The sequence below is a fragment of the Marmota flaviventris genome, chromosome 12, assembly GCF_047511675.1.
Source record: "Marmota flaviventris isolate mMarFla1 chromosome 12, mMarFla1.hap1, whole genome shotgun sequence".
Lineage (NCBI taxonomy): Eukaryota > Metazoa > Chordata > Mammalia > Rodentia > Sciuridae > Marmota > Marmota flaviventris.
The window spans coordinates 47,298,308-47,308,381 of record NC_092509.1 but is presented as its reverse complement, the minus strand read 5'-3'; the positions used below and the strand labels follow the sequence as shown (position 1 = coordinate 47,308,381).

The 10,074-nt window shown below is 33.1% G+C and overlaps 1 long non-coding RNA gene across 1 annotated transcript; it reads left to right on the top strand.

The window, feature by feature from the left end:
• The first annotated feature begins 1,938 nt into the window (after positions 1–1,938).
• LOC114087204 (uncharacterized) lies at positions 1,939–7,927 on the top strand. Its single transcript, XR_003581758.2, has 2 exons — positions 1,939–3,961; positions 7,815–7,927. It is a non-coding gene; the product is annotated as an uncharacterized lncRNA (long non-coding RNA).
• Positions 7,928–10,074: the final 2,147 nt, after the last annotated feature.

Here is a 10,074-nt window from a genome sequence, read left to right as displayed (position 1 = left end):
TTCAACCCTATCTCAATTTATACAAATGTTCTTATAAGTTTTCTCCTGTGCTTTCATAGTTTTGTTGTTTGCTTGCTTTTGTGTTCACATTCATGGTATGTAATCTGTCTGAAATTTATTTATGGTGTTTTTATAATGTTATTGTCTTCCAGCTGATAGCAACATATGCCAACACAATCTATTAAACAAGCCTTTTTTTCTTGAATACAAATGCCATAATTCATTGATTTCTTTAGCAAATGTTCATTTCATACTTCCTGTTTGCCAGACACTGTTCCAAGTCCTAGAAATACAGGGGTGAATAAATCAAAGACGATGAATGCCCTCAAGAAGTTTAGTAGAGTGGAAAACTTAAACAAATTACATGGTTTTGAAATAATAAGTAGAACTATAAGAAAATGACCACAATAAGTGGATAAAAAGTGCAGTCAGCCTCAAGCAAATTCTCTCTGAGCAAGTAATGCTTGAAGTGAGACGTGAGACCTTTGTAACAAGATAAGATCCTGCTACACATAAATCTGGGATAAGAGCATTCTGGCAGAGGGAATAACAAATGTGAAAGGGCCTGAGCATATCCAGCTTAGTAGGCTTGGAAAATAACAAAGCCATGTTTATGGACTACAAGTGAAAGACCACATAGGACCTTGTAGACCTGAGTGAAGTTTGAATTTCATGCTAAGTGTGATAGGACACCAGTGACAAGCTTTAATTAAGAGGAGTTACATTACTTAGGATTAGCTTCCACTTTATATAGGAAAATTCAAGATAGTAGTTGTTTAAATGTACAAAGATTTTCTTCTATATGAGAAGCCCAAAAATGATCATTCAAGACCATTGTTGATGGCTCCATTAACCATATCCTTCCTTTAGGCTTCCATCCTCAAAACTACCTCAAGGTTTAGATTGGCTAGAGGAAAATAGCTTTATTTATCATATCCATATTCCAGCCAGCATGAAGGAGAGGAACAAAAGAGCATACTTGGGGTAAGCTCCCTTTAGGGAAACTATTTAGAGATTTACATAATACTTATGTTCCTGTTTATTTCACTGACAGCAATGTAATCACCTGGCCGCCTAACTATAAGGAAACCTAGAAAATATAGGTTAGACTATTGCTGTCCTCAGTGGCATAAAATTTCTATAAGGAGGATGTTAAAGTCTAAGGAAGGGATGCTGGTGGATTAGACTAAAGGTGGTAGGAAGTAATCAGATCCAAGGTTTACAGTCATGCACCACATAATAATAATTCAATCAATAATGAACCACATATGTGACTGTGGTCTTTTAAGATTGCCTAGGGATATCATAACCATCTTAGGTTGTGTAAGCACACACACACAAAAAAAAATCCATGATGTTTGCACAACAAAATCAATGACACAGTTCTCAGAATGTATTCCTGTCATTAAGCAATCATAATTATATTCTAAAAATAGATACAATTAAACTTTCTAATAGATTAGATGGAGAAGCGGATGAGAAGAGAGGAATCAAAGGATAATTCTTGGTGGTTTAGCATTAGTAACTGGGTAATGGCACTCCATTATAAGGTAGGAAATAGGGAGAAACAGATCTTGAGAGGAAAATTAATTTGAGCTTACTAAATTTGAGTTGCCTTTGGATATCCAAATGGAAATTTTGAATAAAGATTTTTATACAAGTCTAGGGTTCAGGAGAGAGGAGAGAGCTGGAAATATAAATATATGCACATATATGTATGTGTGTATATATATATATATGTGTATAGAGGGGCTGGGGTTGTGGCTCAGCTGTAGAGCATATGCTTAGCACGAGCAAGGTCCTGGGTTTGATCCTCAGCACCACATAAAAATAAATAACAAAAGTATTGTGTCCAACTACAACTAATATATATATATATATATATATATATATATATATATATATATATGTGTGTGTGTGTGTGTGTGTGTGTGTGTGTGTGTGTGTGTGTGTGTGTATAAAGAATCATTAGTACATAAATGAAATTTAAAGTTATAAACAAATGAAATATATAGATCACCAAGGGAGAAAGTATAAATAAGAAGAAAAAGGTCTTTAAGACTACCTTTCACTACTTAAAGACTAGTAGGAGAATCCAGCAAAGGAAACTGAGAAGTTGCCTAAAAAATCAGGAGTATGTGTAATTGTGAAAGTCAATAGAAATAAAGACTTCAAGAAGAAGGGAACAATCAATTGCAATTATAGCCAACACTTATTGAATGCTGATGGTTTGCCAGGCATTTCCAAAGTACTTGACACATATTAAATCATGGAATATTCCCAAACCTTTTATAGTGTTAGAATAGTATTATTGTTCTCCTTTTACAAATGGATAAACCTTGACACTGGGAGATAAAGAATTTGTGTATTTACAGATGATTTCAAGACCAGGCATTTGGCTCCACAGCCTGCCCTGTCCTTTAGATATAAAATGCTTCTATATGCCTTCTTTTAGATGCTGTTGAGAGTCAAAACACACAAGGACAGATAATTCCCATTTGGATTTGGTAATCTAAAGGTCTTGGGTGACCTTGGCAGCTTTTAAAGGTGAGATGAGGGCCTGGTGGTAGTGGTTAAAGAAGCACTGGGAAAGGAGAAAGTGGAAACAGAGAGAGTGGATTCCTTCCTGGAATGGAATTATATATGGAAAGATATTGGGTCCAGGAAGAGATTGGATAGGAGGTATTACAGAATGTATGTTGATGGGAATGCTCTACTTGAAAATAAGAAAATAATAGTTATGAGCAGGCAAACTTTAGAGGAACAAAGTTCTTGAGTAGGTGAGGAAGAATGAAATCCGCTGCTTGAATGAAAATGGTACATGAATAAAAAATTAATTTACATAGAAGAAGAGATAGTACAGCCCCATATGAAAAGAACACATGAGCATGGGTGTGGGCAGGCTTGGAGGTTTGGGATAGAAGTATGGTGGATTTCTCTTCCAATTTCTTCTGTGTTATCCATGTTTTTAAAGTCATCACTAAAGCAATTAGTGGAGAGAGTTTCAGGAAAGAGAAGATGGAAAATAATCATCTTAAAATAGGAAAGAAATTTTTATTTGGGGAACATAGTAGAATTAAGAAGCAATGCAAAGATTGAAATTTGCAGTCAAATATGGAGGCTCATCTGTTTTTATATTTTTCTCTCAGTATGTTCTGTCAGGGCCACTGAATGAGTGGGAAGTTGAATTTGTCCAGGGCTGGAATTTTTTCTGAGGGAGTGACATGGGAGATAGATGCATAAGTTATTTGAAAGCAAAAATACATGGCACAATATTATAATAACTCATAATAGAGTTTGAATTGGATAAAGAGGGAAGTGAGGCCAAAAAATTTGTTGAAAGAAGTAGGGGGGAGGTAGAATCAAAGGATGGGTGAAATATTTTGATATGGGTATATCAAGGCAAGTGAACTTGAAAGACAAGCAATGTCAGAGATGCTTCGCCTTGAGATTAGGGGATAGGTCAAGGTCATAGTTATGTATACATGCTTGAGGTGGTATTAAAGCAAGGAGGCCCAGGTGCTAGATGGATGTTAGGTATTCAATCAAAGGATACATTACTATACACAGTTGAATCTGTTACTAGATTCTATTCTGGTTCACTAACAGTCCTATGCCAAAATCATGACTATTTTAATTTATAGTATATTTTTATAAAGCAAGTTCTCAGTAGTTTTTAATAACTATTGTTATGTCAGTTATTTTATTCAGTTACAAAGAAAAGTCCTAAAGAATTCTGATAGAAGCTGCCTTAAATTTACATGTTAATTTATAAAAATGACATTTTATATACGCATACATACATGCAAACAGTTCTCTCTCTCTTTTTTTTTAGATGGTTCTTGCTATGTTTCTCATATTGGCCTTGAACTCCTGGGCTTAAGGGATCCTTCTGCATCAGCCACCCAAGTACTGGGACTATAGGTGCATGCTACCACAACCCATTCTAGTTTTATATCTTGTATCCTTTTTATTTGTGTATCAGTTTGAATTTCATCTTTGGGTAGAACCTATTTTGAGGAGTGTGTCTTAATTTCATATTGTAAGGACTTTATTCTCCCTTAAAGTTATTTTTCTTTTTTTTTTTAAAGAGAGAGAGAGAGAGAATTTTCAATATTTATTTTTTAGTTTTCAGCGGACACAATATCTTTGTATGTGGTGCTGAGGATTGAGCCCTGGCCACATGCATGCCAGGCGAGCACGCTACCTCTTGAGCCACATCCCCAGCCCAAAAAGTTATTTTTCTTGTTGTAAACTTCTAGGTTATATTTGAGTTGCAGTTGCAGGATATGAAACAAATCTTTCTACATTTTGGTGTCCATTAATGTTTTCATGGCCAAGAATTTAAATTGATGATTTTTTCGTTGTTTGGTTCATACTTTATCATTACTTGTTTTAGATTTATTGTTGGGTAACATAGGACAGCCAATGGCAAGAGCAGTTCATCTGGTATGCTGCTCAATGAGATACCTGACTCACTTTAAGCTGCAATTATGTTATGGGTTAGCACAGCATGGGGATCTAAAATTTTCCCAAGTAGTAGAGGGCAGTGATATGAAAATGGAGTAAAAAGTACTTAGTTTTAAAATTGGGGAAGGTAAAGATCAAGAAGAAATATGATTATAGAAAGAACACTATTATTTCTATCTCATAGGTATCAGTTTCTATGCTACTCTTTTACTCATTAGTCATTAAACCTTTACAATAATCTAGTCAGTAGAAGTGACTGTTTTTATTGTACACAGAAGGAAATGGAAACTCAGAAATATTAAGTAACCTTCCCAAGGTCACACAGCTAATAAATGATAGAGTTGAGATTTTGATTTTTTAAAAATACTTCATGGATATGAGAAATGATTTATATTATTTATAGAAAACAAACTTTTACACAGATACATTTATTAATAAAACATGTATCATTAACATCTGTAACATTATTTTGTGTATTTGAACTGACAAATTCTGAAAGAGTTGTATTAAGTATATTATAATGATAGATAATTTTATCAGGTTCTAGTTGCTCTGAACATTTGAGCTTTATGTTATTTAGTGTGTGAAGAAACAAAATGCATATATTCTTTATTGTTTTAACGTTTATCATTACATAATACTCTCTATTTGTTTTGCTTAATTAGCTTGGGCCTTGAATTTTGCTTAATTTGATATCATATTGCAACTATGTCATCTTTTGTTTTTATTTTAATATCACTTTTATCTTTACAAAATAGTACAGATAATATAGATATATTATGAAGAATAATATGATGAACCATTGAAGTCCTACCATTTGCATGTATGTGTACTTATATACATATATAGATTGTATAGCTTATTTTTAGAGGTTTCTTAAATATCTATATAAATTAGCCTTGGTAATATAAATCAAAACAGACTCTTTATTCATACATTTTTTCTTCCAACTTTTGAAAAATTTGAAGGACATGCAAAATACAAAATCAGGAATTCAGATTTGTTTTCAAACTTTACTAAAGTTTGAGTATACAGAGTTTGGGTGGATTCAAAGTTAGGTGAACAAAATTGCCCAAAACTCACTTTCATGTACAAATTTGATGAGGGAGAGCATGTGGTTGAAGCATTTGAAGGGGAAGATATGGAAATGTCCAAATTCACCCAATTTCAAATGACCAAGGTACAGCTATTAAAAATCTTATTTCAATCTCCAGTGAAGGATGTTATTTGTAAAATTTACACCATATATTTAGAAATATTTTTTTTGTGTGAAACACCACCCACACTATGGCACTTCTGCAGAGAAAGCCATGTTGTTTTGCTCTGTCAGTAAGATATAAAAGCTCCTTGGGCATACATTTATTGTTATATTTCAGTTCCTATTTCTAATGTTAACATCACATGATTTGGAATAGAACTTGAAATTTGAGAGACAATAACACAGAAAATAAGGAAATTTGACTTTGTTAGGATATTGTAAAAAAAGATGATGAACCAAGAACATAAAAATCAATTTCAATTTGTTCCCAAATTTTGAAATTTAGATATTAGCTTTGTAAAGCATGTGTTCAGGGAAGAATTGTAGCCTGTCATGTCAGACTACTTATCTGCACAGTCATGTTTGAGTTTGACTGATGGTGTATCTAGATTACTTAAAATGAGATTATATTTTATTTCACTCATATGTGTGTGCTTTATCTATGGCTATCAAGATTTGAATTCATGTGGCTGGAGTTGTGACTCAGTGGTTAGAGTGCTTGCCTAGCATGTGTGAGGCACTGGGTTTAATCCACACCACCACGTTAAAAAAAATAAAATATAGGTCCTTTGACAACTAAAAAATATTTTTTAAAAGTATTTGAATTCATTATTTTTAACTTAAATTTATTTTTAACTGATGCAAAAAAACATAAAGATTAGCTGGACACAGTGGTACACGCCTGTAATACCAGTCACTCGGGAGGCTGAGGCAGGAGGATCATGAGTTCAGAGCCAGCCTCAGCAAAAACTAGGTACTAAGCAACTCAGTGAGAACCTGTCTCTAAATAAAATCCAAAGTAGGGCTGGGGAATGTGGCTCAGTGGCCAAGTTCCCTGAGTTCAATCCCCAATACCCTCCCCCCAACCAAATGTACTTATTAATGAAGTACTACAATATTTGACTTAGTTAATGTAAAGGAAAATTTGTATCAAGAAGACTATGTCTTTTATAAGGAAATTGATGTTATCGTTTTCTTTTTAGTTTTTTGTTATATTTTGCTTTTTATAAAAGAGAAAAGGAAGATGAAAATATGTGATTGTGGAATCAGTGTGTCTAACTGAGATCTTTCAGTTCTCCATGAGGTGGCAGCAGTTCTTCAGTAACACGAGGGAGCCTGTAGGGAAGGTCAAGTTCAAAGACTCCGTAGACACTGTCCAACTGAGAACTTTTACAAGGCTGTGCTTTCTTTTGCCAGATTTTTTTCTGTGACTTTGTTTCTTTTCTTTTCTGTTTGGCAAAGTTCAGCCATGAATCACCTTTTTGTTAGATCTGGGCCTTTCTGTTCTGAAATGGCCTGCTTTTGCTGAAGTCAACAGACAGATTTCACAACAGTCCACGGGCCAAATTACATACAGTTCAGCATCTACAGAGATGACTTAACTTAATAGAAGCATAATTGCTGTTGCATCTTGGAGGACAGAATTGCTTCCTTCCTATGGAATTTTATCTTTTTTAGGGAGAATTTTCTGGAACCTCAATAGAGTCATTACAGATAAAAAGAAGATGCCATCAGTATTTTGTAATACTATTAATTTAGGGCTTTAAAATTATTATATTTTTTCATTAAAACCATCTTAGAGATTAAAGATGAGATTATACTAGGCTTCTTTTTGTGAGAATAGAGAACTATTTTATGGAAACACTCAGTTAAAATAAAGGACTTAAAATTGCACTTCATTGCACCAAACTTTTAAAACTAAATTGTTCGATGATTTGGACTTCAGTATATTGAATATATTTAATTCTAATAGGCTTCCTTCTCCAAATGTTTCAAATTATAAAACAGTTCTGTCTTTGTATTCATCATCAGAATCTGGCATTATCCCTTTTTCTCAGCGTTTCTTTGCTTAAATGACAACTATTTCTGGATGAGTAATGACAGACATTCTTGATGTGAGTACATGTTTGTAATGTTACAGACATTTCTAGAAGGTTCAGAAGTCTATTTTCACCTATCATTCTTGATCAAACTTGCAACTTGAATCCTGGTTTTGTTGATAAAGTTTACTTTTTATTGTTGATGTTTTAATTTTCATTTCAATATTGATTAGTTTCTCCTTTTGCCTTAACAGACTTATTTTTAGAATATTGTTTTCTTCATAGCAACATTGAGAACTGTTCCCATATCCTTCTGCCATCATATATTGTCAATGTCCCCCACATTTGTCATAATCAATAAACTTACATTGACACATCATTATCAATAGAAATCCATAATTAACATTTGACTTCACTCTTGTTATTGTACATTCTGTGGGTTTTGACAAGTATTTAATTACTTGTATCTTCCATTGTGATGCCATACAGAATGGTTTTGCTGCCCTAAACATTCTCTGTGTCCATTCATCCCTTGTCAGTCACTAATATTTCTACTGTCTCCATAGTTTTACATTTTCTGGAGTATTATATAGAAATCCTTATAGTATGTAGCTTTTCAGATTGGCTTCTTTCACACAGGAATATGCATTTAAGTTTCCTCCACATCTTTTCATGACTTGATAGCTCATTCCCTTTCAGTGTTGTTCTCTTACTGTATCCAAATTAATGTATCTGCTCACCTATAGGAGAACAACCTGGTTGCTTCCAAGTTTTAACAATCATGAGTAAACTATAAACATGTGCAGGTTTTTATATGGATATAAGTTTTCAGTTCTTTGGGGGGAACACTAGAAACTGCATGGATATACCATTTTTCATTCCCACAATCAATGAATGAAATGAGATGGTGCTCCACACCCTCACCAGCATATGGTAGTGTCAGTATTTTGGATTTAGCTTTGCGAGTAAGTGTGTAATGGTATCTTGTTTTTGTTTTAATTTGCAATTTTCAAAGACATATGATATTGAATATCTTTTGTTTGCTTACCATCTTTTTATCTTCTTTGATGAGATGTCTGTGGCCCAATTTTTAGTTGGGTTGTTTGGGTTTTTTTTATTGGTGGGTTTTACAAATTATTGGTATATTTTGAATAACCCTCTTTTATTTGATATGTTTTTCACAAATATTTCTCCTGTAGCTTATTTTAATTTTATTGACAGTGTCTCTTGAAGAGAGGAAAAGTTTAATTTTAATGAAGTTCAGCTTATTCTTTCTTTCATAGATCATGCCTTTGGTGTTTTATCTAAAAAGTCATTGCCATTCCCAAAATCATCTAGATTTTCTCCTATAGTGTCTTCTAAGTATTTTATAGTTTTATATTTCTCATTTAGGTTTGTGATCCATTTTCAATTAACTTTTGTTAAGAAGGTTTGGTCTGTATTTATATTCATTCTTTGCATGTGGATGTCCAGCAATTCTAGCACCATGTCTTGAAAAGAATACTTTCTTCCATTGTTTTGCCTTTATTCCTTTATGAAAGATTAGTTGGCTGTATTTATACAGATTTATTTCTAAGTTCTCCATTCCCTTCTACTGGTATATTTGCTTGTATGTACATCAATACCCCCTTTGTCTTGATTACTGTAGCTTTAAATTAAATTTCTTGAAGTTCAGCACTATAATTACTTTGACTTTTATTCTTCACCTTCAATGTTGAGTAGGCTATTCTGGGTCTTTTGCCTCATCACATAAACTGTACGTTAAATTTATAAGTGTCCAAAAAATTAATTGGCTGGGATTTTGATTGGCATTGTATTAGATATATAGATCAAGTCGGAAATAGCTGATATTTTGTTGATTTTTTATTATCCATGAACGTGGACTATCTCACCATTTATGTACTTCTTTCTTGATTTCTTTTATTGGAGTTCTATAGTTTTTCTCATATAAATATTATGAATATTTTTTACATTTATACCTAAACATTTGATTTAGGGGATTGCTAGTGTAAATAAAAATGTGCTTTAATTTGAAGTTCACTAATAGCATATAGAAAAGCAATTGACATTTGCATATTAATCTTTTACCTGCAACCCAACTATAATTTCTTACTAGTTTTTAGAGTTTGTTTTTGTTTGTCAGTTCTTTTAGATTTTCTACATGGATAATCACATCATCTGTGAATAGGACAGTTTTATTTCCTTGCTCCCAACCAATATACACTGAATTTCTTTTCTAGTCTTTTGGCATTAACTAGGACTTCCAGTATGATATTGAGAAGGAGTGCCAGGAGGACACAGCATTTCCTTGTTCCTGATCTTAAAGAGAAAGCTTCTAAGTTCTTCCCATTAACTGTGATGTAGGTTTTAGGATATGCATTTTATCAAGGTGGGAAATTTCCTTCTATTCCTAGTTTACTGTGATACTTATCATGAGTGGCTATTGAATTTTATCAAGTTCTTTTCTGCATCTATTATTTCTTTAGCCTATTAATGTGGTACATTAATTTATTTTCAAATGTTGAA